General features: G+C 40.1%; 1 protein-coding gene across 4 annotated transcripts in view; it reads left to right on the top strand.

Moving 5' to 3' along the window:
• Nucleotides 1-112: 112 nt before the first annotated feature.
• Nucleotides 113-14,242, top strand: part of SESTD1 (SEC14 and spectrin domain containing 1) — a 163,132-nt gene continuing 149,002 nt past the window's right edge. For 3 of the 4 annotated variants that reach the window (XR_005790400.1, XR_005790399.1, XM_040475531.1), the window contains exon 1: nt 126-264. The gene's annotated coding sequence lies outside the window, so the exon portion shown is untranslated. Of the gene's footprint in view, nt 265-14,242 lie in introns of all 4 variants that reach the window. The other variant, XM_040475535.1, reaches the window with a different exon arrangement.

The following is a 14,242-nucleotide window of genomic DNA, read 5'->3' as shown; positions in this document are numbered from 1 at the left end:
GGAGGCGGGGGTGGCGGGCCCGGCTTTCTTCCTGGGCGCGGGCCGCGGGGCGGTGGAGCCGCTTGGCTGAGGGAGGGGCGCCCGCGCCCCGTCGCCGCCACCGCAGACAAAGCGCCCGAGGTGGGAGCCCCGCGGGCGGCCTCTGCCTCCGCGCCGCCTGCCGGGTGCGGCCTCGTTCCGCACTGCCCGGCCGCTCTCGTCTCCCCACCCTCCCCGAGCACCCTTGTTCATTTCTGGGTGAAAGGGACACGCATCATGCAACAGGTTTGGGCGTTAATCCTCATTTTCCGGCGGGTCTTGTCCTCCCGGCGTGCGGGCACCACATGCGGAGGCTCCGGGCCCCGGGGCGAGCCCGGCGGCCGGCTCCGGCAGCCGGCTTCTTTGTGTGGCCAGTGACCAGCCTTGCCCGGTGGGTGGGGGACGCCCGCCCGAGGCCCCCGGGCCGTGGCGAGGCTCCTGGATGCCTGTGTTGCGGCGTGGGGCTTGGCTTTCCCTGGGCCTGCAGGCTGTTAACATCCCTTCAGCCTTTGGAGGAGTCACAAAGAGAAGGAAGAGAGGGTTGGCAAGGATCTCTGGTTATGTGTTTATTTTTTATACGTTAGGTAGACTGATAGTAGAAAGGAGCCGCAGTCTGGCCGGCTCGTGAAGTTGCGGGTGGGATTTCGACCTGGGATGCACGGTTTGGACTTGCTGCTGCTCTGACTGCAAGTGGTTTTCTTGGTGCTTTGACGTCTTTCTCTGCTACACAGACATTATCCCAGAAGTTGGAAGTGCTCTTTGAGGGAGTAACTGTACAGCAGCTGTTTGACAGGTCACCTCTTGCTGCACATTTTGTACGTGCCAAATATACCCACAACACATCCTGGCATAGGTTGACAAACTCTCAAATTAAAATTGCCACTCAAAATCCGCCCGTTTTGGAAAATATTAATCCACATGGTTTTCTTTGGCTTAATCTGGGATTATTTTCGTAGTTGTGAAGAACTTTTTTCTAAGCCCGCCCCCCCCCCGGAGGAATACTTAATAAAAAACAATTTATCTTTGTTCATATACCTTGGTCATGCTGTTACCTAGCTGGTTTTGTTGGTATGCTATTTTAGTATAACAATACTAAATGGAAGGAAAATATCTTACTTGTGCTTTGAGCAATAAAATGCCTCTTTGTTCTAGAACCAGGAAGTTTTTAGACATAATACTTTTTGTGGACAAAAGTTGGTGACTGTCTTTGCCCCATGACCCAATACATGAAAAAATTCCCAATGACTTAGAAAGCATTACACAACTCTATAGATTGTTTTTCTATCCCAAACCCCAGGAAATCATTTTGCTGTGTATTTATTCAAGCAACATAGACTAAATTTAACCTTAAACATTGGGCCTAACTCTATAAACTCCTTCAACGTTAGGAATGAATTGATTGCATTTGAAGAGTTTGCTAAGCATTTTAATCCCTGAGAAGAGTAATGGGAAGGAGTAATTGATGGAGATTAGGAACCCCTGATGGATTTCGCAGAGTGGCAGGGGAACAGAACATGAAAGGTGGTAGACATTGCAAAGTTCCATCTACCTCGGTTTTAGTTGATAGGCAGGGGCGTATCTGAAAACTTAATGTCCACTTACAAAAAAGCAGAAAAACGTGTTACGTTCTGACCTATTTGGTTTTTTTTCAGTGTACTCTGGAAAGACTCCTTGAACCTCTTTCTACTCCCTACAAACAAACTTGCTATTAATAAGGACTTTCTTTTGAAGAAATAAAATTATACCAAATTAATGTGATCTGTGGAAAGTTTCTCTGGAATGATTACTAGTTTTACTTTACTAAAAATACCATTCATCTGTATCACATCTGACTTCAGAGAGCTTTCATAGCTGTTACAAGCTACAGGAACAACCTCTTGGAAAAAGTAGAATATTGACTGATGATGAGGAGCAGAAACTTAAATTTTTATAATAGTTTTTTTAATTGAGATATAATTCTTACACCAACAGAATTCACTCTTATAATGTGTACAATTCAGTGGCTTTAGTATATTCACAAGGTAGTGCAAACATCACCAATTCAAGAATATTTTAATCATGCTGAAAAGAAACCCCCTTACCCCGTAACTGTCACTCTCATTCCTCATTAGCTGTCACTCTCATTCCTCTTCTCCTGCACTTGGCAAATATTGATCTACTTTCTGTCCCGAGATTTGCCTGTTCTGGATGTTTGATATAAAATGAATCATACAAATATGTGGCCATTTGTGTCTTAGCATAATATTTTTAGGGTTCATCCATATTGTGCATTTTGCCTACTTCATATTTATGGCTGAATAATGTTTCCTCTATGGGTATGACACATTTTGATCATTCTCTCATCAGTTGATGGACATTTGGGTTGTTTCTACTTTTTGGCTGTTATGAGAAATGTTGCTGTGAACACTCATTTACAAATTTTTGTGTGGACGTGTGTTTTCAGTTCTCTCGGGTGTGTACTGAGATGTGGTATTGCTGGGTCTTATGATACCAAACTTCTATTGTCCAATGGCTGCACCATTTTACATTTCCACTAGCAAAATATGAGGGTTCCATTTTCTCCAGGACTTGTTAATGTTGCCTTTTTGATGACAGCCATGCTAGTGGTTCTGAAGTGGTATCTCATTGTGGTTTTCATTTGCATTTCCTTAATGGCTAATGATGTTGAGTATCTTTTCATGTTCTTATTGGCCATTTGTTTATTTAGACAAAATGTCTATTTTATAATGGTTTCTAAGTTTGTTTTCACATGTATTTTCTTATTTAGTCTTTGAAATGATTCTGTAAGGTAAGTTTATCCATGTTTTACTGCTAGGAAGCTAAGGTGCAAAAAGGTTAAATAAATTGCTTGTTTTTTAACCTTAGAGTTAGTAGGAGGGTTTGAATGTAAACTCAGATCTTCCTCCGTTCTTTCCACTCCAAGAGGCATACAGAAGTTAAATTGTGTTTGCAAATTTGCTCGGCTAATCATTGACACAGTGGGGAAAAATAAATAAAAAATCAAACAACAAAACACAGGTCCTGTGACCATACTGCCTCATATTCACCAGATTTTGTTATTTTAAAAAAAAAAATTTTTTTTTAACATTTATTTATTTTTGAGAGGCAGAGAGAGGCAGAGCATGAACAGGGGAGAGAGAGAGACAGACAGAATCCGAAGCAGGCTCCAGGCTGTGAGCTGTTTGTTAGCACAGAGCCTGATGCAGGGTTCGAACCCACAAACTGTGAGACCATGACCTGAGCCGAAGTTGGATGCTCAACCAGCTGAGCCACCCAGGAGCCCCTAGATTTTGTTATTCTTTTAAAAATAAAGTCTTTGTTTTCTCCTGTCCTAATAAGGTAGATATGATTTCCATATTTCCTATACAGAAGCAACCAGAAAGAGTAAACCTAGTAACAGCTTCTTGGTGGCATAGCTAATCCTAGAACCCACTCTTCACTGAGACGTTGTGTTTTATATTACCCTACAGCTTCCTTGTTATGTTCTCCCACTGATATGTTCCCTTTATCTTAAAATAATTGAATAATTTTCCATATTTCATAAATGTTAAAAATTTTCTGGGTTAAACTGAAATTAACTTATTTTTGAGCAGGGCAGTTTGCCAGTTTCATCTTGAAGTGCAGGATTACTGAGGTACATATTTCAGTTTTTATGTGGCACTCTGTATCAGACATAGGTATGCAAGATTAACAGCTCCTTAAGTGTAGGGAGAAGCCATATGTTATTTATTCATTTTTGCATATCCATTGTCCAACATAGTGTCCAGCACTATGAATACAAATGAATTTTTTTAATCCCCCCCAAAAAAACTCAATAAAAATGATCTGGTGCTGTTTTTTAGAATAAAGGCAGTAAAAATTCCAGAAAAAAAAATATTTCTTACCCCTGACACATGACCTAAAAAAATAATAAATGGTAAAAATTGGAACTTGACTTAAAATTCAGCATGTATCTTATGGAAGGAAGTAACTGTTCCATCCTGGGTTAAAAAAAAAAAAAAAAAGGCCCTAGGGGTGCCTGGCTCACTCCATTTGTAGAGCACGTGACTCTTGATCTCAGGGTCTTGAGTTCAAGCCCCATGGGGTGGGGGGTGGAGTTTACTTAAAAAAACAATAGGGTGTAAATACCTGGTGGCTGGCACAAGTGCTTATAAGTTCAGTGCCCATGCATAGGAGCTGCAACCCCCCTCCATGTTAAATAAATGAACGCCCAATGAGTAAATAGAAGAATTCGTTTTCAATGTAACAAGTAGAGAAGATACAGCAAATGAGTATTTAGGCTGTGCTTTTCATTTATATATTTTAATGGAAGACATGATGCATGTTCATTATAAAAATTCAGGTAGTATGTAGGTATATTCAGTAAAAGCTGAAAACCTCCCTTAACTTCTTGTCCCCGTCCTTTCCTTCACCCCCAAGATCATTCCTGTTCCAGGTAACCATTGTTAACAGTTTAGGGTTTATATTTCCACCTGTATCTTTGATTAATGTGTATGTGTGTATAAATATATCCAACCATACATACATTCACAGTGGTTTTCCCTTTACAGATGGGATTGTACTACACATTTCCTTAGTTTTTATACTTATATACATTAAGATTTTTGCATTTATAGTCACAAAGGATAAATATAATATTTATGTTTTCTTTTTGGTTTGCTATCGTTGCCTGGTTTTGGTGTCAGAGTTAAGCCGCCTTCTAAGAATGAATTGAAAAACTCTCCTTTTTTTCCCCTGTGCTCTGGAATAGTTTAAAAATGTCTGCCCTTAAGCATTTATTAGAAATTCCCTGATAACTTTGGGGGAGGGAAGAGATCTGAGACAACCTTTTAACTTCTTCCTGTTTTTCTTGTTCTGTTGAGTTTTGGCCCGTATTTTCTATTACATTTTTGGGGAAAGAATCCTTCCATATACACACTTCCCTTAGCTCTGATGAGTAAGTTGAGAAAAGCAAATGGTTAGCTGAAGCAGTGGATGCAGGAGTATATGTGCTTTTCTCTTAGAGAGGTCCAGGGTAAGGCCCTATGCTTACTAGTTGTATAACCATAGAGAAGACTTTCTCTCTTCAAACTTGTTTTCTTATCTGTAAAATGGTAATAATCCCTACCTCATAGGAGTCTTGAAAGTATTAAAATGAGATGTGAGCTAGCGTATGAAAAAATCTCAGTAGTTGTATCTAATAAAAATTGACAAATCTATAATATTAAACTGTAATGTTATACAAATGTAAATTTGTCACTATAGTTACCATAAGTTGTTTTACTTTATCAAGAACAAGTTTAAGGAGAGGGAATGGTGGAGCTATGGATGGTTTCCCCTAATAAATTAGAAGGCTGTATAAAAATTTCCAGGTTATTTAGAATTTGATTTTGGTAGACAGTGATTTTTAAAAACTGAGTTGAATTCTCAGCAGCTTTTTTTTTTTAAGTTTATTTATTTTTGAGACAGAGAGAGACAGAGCATGAATGGGGGAGGGGGCAGAGAGATAGGGAGACACAGAATCGGAAGCAGGCTCCAGGCTCCGAGCCATCAGCCCAGAGCCCGACGTGGGGCTCGAACTCACGGACCGCGAGATTGTGACCTGAGCTGAAGTCGGATGCTTGACCGACTGAGCCACCCAGGCGCCCCAATAGACAGTGATTTTTAAATACCTGCACAGTTTTGAGACAGGTTATGGGGAAAACACACCTGGATTAATCCTGCATTATCACTTATTAGCCTTGTGACTTCGGACAAGTTAAGAATTTCTCTCAGTAAAATGGGATAAATACATTAGCTTTATAGGGTAGGTGTTAGGAAAGAGATAAGTATAGTGTTCATCTAAAAAGCATTCAGATTGTTTATTTTTATTTTTTAAAGTCTATTTTGGCGGGAGACTAGCAGAAAGAGATTAGCATAGTGTTTAGCATCTAATAGGCATTCATATTGTTTTTATTATTTTTTTTAAAGTTTATTTTTCGAGAGTGGGAGAGGGGCAGAGAGAGAGAGACTCCCAAGCAGGCTCTGCCCTATCAGTGCAGAGCCCCTTGCAGGACTGGAACTCAAGGAAACCAACCATTAGATTGTGATGTGAGCTGAAGTGGGATGCTTAACTGACTGAGTCATTTAGGTGCCCCAGGTGTTCTGATTGTTAATTCTTTTTCTTTGCCTGACCATCAGTGACAAACATGCGGTGCGGGGTTCTGCTGTTTTAATGCTGCTTGATGTAGTGGAAAGAACATTAGGCCCTTAGACTTTTAGCCTGTGTTTTACAATTGCTAGCCATTGGCCTTGGACAGATCACCTGCTCAGCTTCTGTTTCCTTACCAAAAAAAAACCAAAAAAAAAACCAGCAAGAAATTGAACACATGTTGAGCATCTATTTTATATGCATTTTGTAGGTAGTTTACAAATCTTAACCTCATTTAAATCTCCCAATAATTCTATTGAATAGGGATGATTATTTCCCATTTTAATGAAACAGAGGTTCAGGGTTTTCTGACATTTATTTGGAGGAACCCCCGCCCAGCCTGTCCATGTTCTTTCACTTGTTAGAGCTGTCCTCTCTTGGTGATGGTAGGGTGTGCCCCTGTGCACAGGGAATTCTGAATAAGCATACTGCAAACTGAAATACTAAATGTATTAAAAAACTCAACCACAGTTGGCTGAGACTACTTATTTATTAATGATTTCCATTAATAAAATACAAATAGAGGATGGTTAATGTATCCTAATGCCCATACTTAAGAGTAGTAATTTAAGTTTTTTAATACAGTACTTGAGTTGTTGATAATCATTTTACCTAAATAATTCATCAGGCTTCATTGCATTTCCAATTTGACCAGGTAGAGGAGAGGGAATAGGTAATGGTCATACAGAGAAATCTAAGACTGTTTGATAGTGGGGCGCGTGCGTGCGTGTGTGTGTGTGTGTGTGTGTGTGTGTGTGTATGTGTGTGTATATGGATGAGCCGAGAAGCAGCAGTTCTTTGACAGCTTGGTGTTTACAGAAACTACAGGTTCTTGGAAAGAAGTAAGGAAAATCTGCATTATAATTCGTTGTCTACTTGCAGACTTGCAGAGTCCTTTGAAAAATGAACCTGCCTTTGTCAGCTGGTTTATAAAGAGCTATTGATTATGTTCTTGAAAGGTTGTGATACTGTATTTCCTTTGATAGGGGTTGCCAAAGCTTTTGCTATGAGTTTCATTTTATTTGATCAGAGTCCATGGTATTGACTGGCTTTTTTGTAAGTTTTGTGCTAGGGATGTGCAAACAAAACAAAACAACAACAAAAAACCCGACAACAAAAAAACTGCTCTTGGGACATCACAAATTAAATTGTGATTGAATAATAGTATAGAAGGTCCAGAAATTCTGTCTTTTGAAACTTCAGTTATCATTTTTATTCTATTTGGTAGGAGTGGGAATTCCTGTGTTTAACTTAGAGAATTTTTATCAGAGTAGGCTTGAATTGTGCTATGTAAATTCTCACTGTTATTGAATGCTTTTTGGAATACAATACAAAGCATCATGAGGTATATGTAATCGTTAGAAAACGTGGTTCTTGTCTTCAAAGAGTTTATACTTAGGGAGGCACTGAAGGAAAAAACTGAAAGCACGTAGCAAATTCTTAAAGCTTGTGCTTGCTTTTTGTAAAATCAGTTTTGCTGCATTGGTCTTTGATAAGATACCGTAGGTATCTCTTGATGGTACTATCAGAAACCTCCCAACTATTTGAGAAGTGGTAGTTGTGTATCTTGTATATCTAGTTCATCTTGTTCATTCTGTAGTGTTCTCTTTGTTCCATAAAAATTACTGTTTGGTCTAAATACACATAATAGTTCCCGTTTTGAGTACTTTTCTGTTTATCTCCTGGACTGTGGACTGGGCTTTCCTTTTTGTGATGCCCACTAGAAAGCCAAAGTCATTTGTGGCCCACTCCAGAGCAGACGTAGTGATTTTATGCTGTACATATTTTTAGCCTTTTTCTTGGCACCATTTTTGGTGTTTTCTTTATTCTTTTGCATTTGTTTTTTAAATTTATTAACTTTTTACAGTTTGTGTATTCTTGTAAGTCTCATTAATCCTTTTCAGAACAAAATACTGGTACGTGTGTATGTGTGTACATACATGTATGTATATGAAATCCATGGAGGAACATATCGAGGGAAACAGATTAATGTAGTGGAGACCAGATGTGGCAAATGGGTTTTATTTCATGGGCCAGCTTTGATTGATGGTGGCTGCATGGAACACTGCATTAAGAAGTAGCTGGAGGGGCACCTGGGTGGCTCAGTTGGTTAAGCATCTGACTTCAGCTCAGGTCATGATCTCACAATTCATGGGTTCGAGCCCCGCATCGGGGTCTGTGCTGACAGCTCCAGCCTGGAGCCTGCTTCACATTCTGTCTCCTTTCTCTGCCCTCCCCTGCTTGTGCTCTCTCTCTCTGTCAAAAATAAATCAACATTAAAAAAAAAAAAAAAGAGGAGAGAGGGAATCCCAGGTAGGCTCTGTGCTGTGATGGCACAGAGCCCAACTTGGGGCTTGATCTCACAAACTGTGAGATCATTACCTGAGCAGAAACCAAGAGTCAGATGCCAACTGACTGAGCCACCCAGGCACCCCTAATTAGATTTTTTTATCTCCTAAAATTCTAATTAATTTCCTGTATTATTTCCAGTGGCTTTGCCTTAGTTCATGTTTTTGTCATCCTTTTCATTTCATTTATTTTTTTTAAGTTTATTTGTTCTGAGAGTGGGGGAGGGGGGGAGAGAGAGAGAGAGAGAGAGAGAGAGAGAGAACGAACGAACAAACCAGAGACAGGGCAAGAGGGAATCCCAAGCAGGCTCCATGCTGTCAGCACAGAGCCTGATGCAGGGTTCAGTCTCACAAACTGAGATCATGACCTGAGCCGAAATCAAGAGTCAGATGCTTAACGGACTGAACCACCCAGGTGCCCCTAAAATCTTAACTCTTAAATGGCTCAGTAAAAAGATGCTCAATTTTTTTTTTTTTTAATTTTTTTAACGTTTATTTATTTTTGAGACAGAGAGAAACACAGCATGAACGGGGGAGGGGCAGAGAGAGAGGGAGACAGAGAATCGGAAGCAGGCTCCAGGCTCTGAGCCATCAGCCCAGAGCCTGACGCGGGGCTCGAACTTGTGGACCGCGAGATCGTGACCTGAGCTGAAGTCGGACGCTTAACCGACTGAGCCACCCAGGCGCCCCAAAAGATGCTCAAATTAATTCATAATAAAAGTAGGCACCAATTGATTGACAAATACCAAATAATTTGGTAACATGGATATAGAAACACAGATGTACTCCTAGATCTTTGATGGATATGCAAAATGCTACAATACCTACCAAAATTACAAAGGCAAGTAACCATGTCTAGAAATCTCTTATAGTATACCCACCTGCCCCACCACTGTGTGGAAGATAACATATACAAAGTTATTCATTACAGTATTTGTAGGGACAAAAAAAGTGAATAACAGTGAACATTTATCTACACTTGGTATAGGGTCAGACACTGTTCTAAGCACTTTACACACTTTCTCATTAAATCCTCCCAATAATCCTATAAGGTAGGTGCTATTAACACTCCCATTTTATAAAGAAACTGAGAGGCCAAGTATAAGTAGCCCAAGACCACATAGACAACGTAGAGGCAAGAATTTGCACCCAGGTAGTGTAGTACCAGAGCCTGTTTTCTTAACTGACATTAAGCCATCTAACTATAGATCAATATATGGTACATCCTTCTTAAGGAGTGTTACATTTTTAATTTTATTTTTATAACGATTTTTTTTTGTAATCTCTACACCCAACATGGGGGTTCAAACTCACCCTGAGATCAAGAGTCGCATGCTCTTCACAGAGCCAGCCAGGCCCCCAAGACTACTACATTTTTAAAAAGAAAGTTCCTTTAATTCCCCCTTTGAGTTCTAGGGTAGACTGAACTCAGTGACTGACTTCAAAAAGCAAAATATGGAAAGGGAAAAATAGTAACTTTACATTGAAGAAAACTGGCAAACATTACCTTAACCAAGGGATCTAGGTTAATATCACCAATGATGTCATGTAAATACATCAAGGACTCCCTCACATTACATGTTGAGAAGGGCAGCTCAACTTTGTGTATTGTTTTCAGAAATCCAAATCCTCATTTTAATCATGAGAGAAACATTAGATAAACCCAAGTTGAGAGTTACTCTATAGCGTATCTGACCAGTACTCCTCAAAACTGTCAAGAAAAGACTGGGAAACTGTCAGAGAAGACTAAGGAGACAAGATAACTAAATGCAATGTGGTATTCTGGATGAGATCCTGGAGCAGAAAAAGGACATTAATGGAAAAATTGATGATATCCAAATAAAGTCTACAGTTTAGTTAACAATAATGTATTGATGTCTGTTTCTCAGTTTTGACAAATGTACCACAGTAAGATGATAACATCTGAGGAAACTGGGTAAGGTACATATAGGAACTTTTTGCACATTTTTTTCCACTTTTCTGTAAACCTAAAATTATTCCAAAGCAAAAGGCTTATTTTTAAAAAAGAAGATGACTCTGTGTATTGATATGAAAAAAAACCTCTAAGAAGTGAAAAATGAAAGGTGTAGACTATGTATATAGCATGGAATCTCATGGTGCCCCTAGAGATACTGTTTGTATAAAATGGATGGGAAAGCACATGTATGCATAAAGGTTTCTGGAAAGATACATAAGAATCTGATGACACTGGATGACTTTGTGGAGGTGAGAACTCAATAGTTGAGGAACAGGAATAAAGGAAAGACTTTTTAATGTATCCTTTTCTATCTTTTTAATTTTGAAAAATAGAATTAGCATTCAAAAAATAATTAACTTTTAAAATGAAATGGATGAATGGGCGCCTGGGTGGCTCAGTCGGTTAAGTATCTGACTCTTGATTTCTTCGGCTCAGGTCATGGTCTCAGCTTCATGATCCCAGGGTCCTGGGATTGAGCCCCTCAGGCTCTGTGCTAAGTGTAGAGCCATTTTGGCATTTTCTCTTTCCCTTTGCTCTTTTCCCTTGTGTGCTTGCTCGCGCTCTCTAAAAAAAAAAATAAATAAAAATTTTTAAAAAATTAAAAATTTTAGATTTTGATGCTGCTTTTGTGAAGTAATTTGGACTTTATTATCTGGAAAGTGATAAAAAATGTTGGGGGAAATAATTATAATAACTAGGTAAGGAATAGTTTGAACCTCGTAAAGACTAGAACTAATATTATGGTTGCAAGATGGACAGTCTGAGAAGTAGATCACTAAGTTGCTGACCTCTCTTCTTGGTAATTGCTTTTTAAAAAGTTTTATTTATTTATTTGTTTGTTTGTTTATTTATTTTTGAAAGAGAGGGAGAGGGGGGAGAGAGAATCCCAAGCAGGCCTCATGCTGTCAGTGCAGAACCAGATGTGGGACTCAGACTCACAAACTGTGAGATCATCACCTGAGCTGAAATCAAGAGTTGGACGCTTAACCAACTGAGCCACCCAGGTGCCCTGTTTTTAAAAAAGTTTTAGGGGTGCCTGGGTGGCTCAGTCGGTTGAGCATCCGACTTCAGCTCAGGTCATGATCTCATGGTTCGTGAGTTCGAGCCCCGCATCAGGCTCTGTGCTGACGGCTCAGAGCCTGGAGCCTGCTTCGGATTCTGTGTCTCCCTCTGTCTCTGCCCCTCCCCCACTCATATTCTGTCTCTCTCTCTCAAAAATAAATAAACATTGAAAAAAAGTTTAAAAAAAAAGTTTTAAGAGGTGGGGTGCTTGGGTGGCTCAGTCAGTTGAGCGTCCGACTTAGGCTCAGGTCATGATCTCACAGCTTGTGAGTTTGAGTCCCGTGTTGGGCTCTGTGCTGACAGCTCAGAGCCTGGAGCCTGCTTCATATTTTGGGTCTCCCTCTCCTCCTTGCCTCTCTCCTGCTCATGCTGTCTTTCTCTGTCTCTCAAAAATAAATAAACATTAAAAAAATTTTTATTTATTATTTTTAAAAAAAAAATTTTTTTTAATGTTTTTATTTATTTTTGAGACAGAGAGAGACAGAGCATGAATGGGGGAGGGGCAGAGAGAGAGGGAGGCACAGAATCGGAAGCAGGCTCAGGCTCTGAGCCATCAGCCCAGAGCCCAATGCGGGGCTTGAACTCACGGACCGCAAGATCGTGACCTGAGCTGAAGTCGGATGCTTAACCGACTGAGCCACCCAGGCGCCCCTAAAAAAAATTTTAAAAAAACGTTTTAAGAGGTATTGCCACCATCCTACATTTGAAGCCAGCAATGAAGGAAACTGAAGGCAGGGGTGGAGGTTGGAAGGAAAGGTTATAGTTACATTAGAGTAAAACTGAAAGGTAATCAGCGTGACACATCTTTTATGATATTCATGTCTTTGTATAATAATTAGGCCAAAATTAAAATATATTGTAATTAGTTGTGTATATAATTGTAATTAATTTTGACATGTAGTTTTAGAAGTATTTCCATACCATTGCCTTCTCCAGTATATATAATCATTGCCGGTTGGTAGTTTTGTTCCGATCATGTATTATGTGCTGTTTGGTGGTTGTTACTGTTAACTGCCTCCCTCCAACACCTCCACCCCCAAGTACATGTAAAAATCAAAAGTGCTGAATCTTACTTTCCATCTACTGGATAGGGGTGATAGTGGGTGTGATGACCTTTTGCTCTTTTCCTTAGTTGAGTTTCATGTCTGGGAGTTCATGAGCTTAACCTAGCGCCTCATGGACTGTACACACCCGGCTTTACCCCTAACACATTGGAGGTTCCAAGAACTCTGAAGCATGAACAGATTGTGGGATGGTGGAGGGGAGGAGGAGGTACAAAATGACCACAATTCTGAAAGAAGAAAGGGATGTCAAACCAGGAAACGGAAGTAGACACCATGAAAAATGGAATCTGGATGCTCAGAATTTGAGATTCTTGGCTTCTGAATAAGTAAGGCGGAAAGAGTGGAGAGGGCAAAGTAGAGCTCATGTTACCTATGAACTCTTGACCCAGTTCCCCCGAGCATGGAGCTGGAGGAAAGCGGTTTTCCTGGAGGACTCAGCAAAATAAAAACTGTTCCTACTCCTTCAAAGCAAATATTCTTCTCGATGCTTTAAACTCTAAAACAAGTCTGTTAAAAGATTTTCTTTGCTTTTTAAGTCATTTTCTGTTTTGGTAGGGTAGGCTGAAAGACAGTGGCCTCCTGGGGCCAGCAGGTCTGAAGGATACCCTGGGGTGGGAAGGAACTCAGAAGGCACAGGAAAGGGAAGCTTAGAGGCAGCTGAGAAGACAAAGGTGGAGTTTTATGGATTTTCACCAGGTTCTGGATTGTCTTTACTCACAAATAAGAGCTCTATTCCAAATATTTCCTCTCTATAGGATGGGCAGCTAACCAGACAGCTTGAGTTGTGGTGAGATGGAAACTACTACTGCTGCTTTGTAATTTGGGGTTTGTATTCAATTTACTTTGAAAATACCTAGAACTCCCAAGATCAGAAATGGGGAGTGGATGCTTTTGGGCACCTGAATTAAACAGATGACAACACTTTGACTATAGTTTTAATTCTATCTTAAACATACAGTTTCTGTTTAAATGCCATTTGAGTTAACCTGCTTTTGTACATAGTGAGAATATTTAAGCCTATCAGTTACTTATATCTTCGTGTGAGTCATTTAAGCAGGTAATTATTGCTTTCCCCCTTGATACTTGGCTGAGATCAGGTACTAAGGAAGTAAGAATGTTGATAGGAGAGGTAATTTTTTTTTTTTTAATTTTTTTTTCAACGTTTATTTATTTTTGGGACAGAGAGAGACAGAGCATGAATGGAGGAGGGGCAGAGTGAGAGGGAGACACAGAATCGGAAACAGGCTCCAGGCTCTGAGCCATCAGCCCAGAGCCTGACGCGGGGCTCGAACTCACAGACCGTGAGATCGTGACCTGGCTGAAGTCGGACGCTTAACCGACTGCGCCACCCAGGCGCCCCAGATAGGAGAGGTAATTTTATAATTTACATTTTCTTTGCAGGATCATGCTGGACACTGTGATTGTTAACTTTCTGTGACATTGAAGAATTGAGGATAGCCTGGTGAAGGGAAGCATAGGTGTTGGAGCTAGGATAAATCTGGCTTAGGCTTAGCACAGAGCCTGGCCCTCCTTAATCATTCTACATATGGTAACTAATATCTCCCCATCCATTGCTATTTGATCATTATTATTCTTCTAATTT

This window comes from Herpailurus yagouaroundi, unplaced genomic scaffold, assembly GCF_014898765.1.
Source record: "Herpailurus yagouaroundi ecotype Mexico unplaced genomic scaffold, PumYag 140, whole genome shotgun sequence".
In the NCBI taxonomy this organism is placed as follows: Eukaryota; Metazoa; Chordata; class Mammalia; order Carnivora; family Felidae; genus Herpailurus; species Herpailurus yagouaroundi.
Note: the sequence above shows the minus strand (reverse complement) of the source record. Positions and strands in the feature narration are given on the sequence as shown.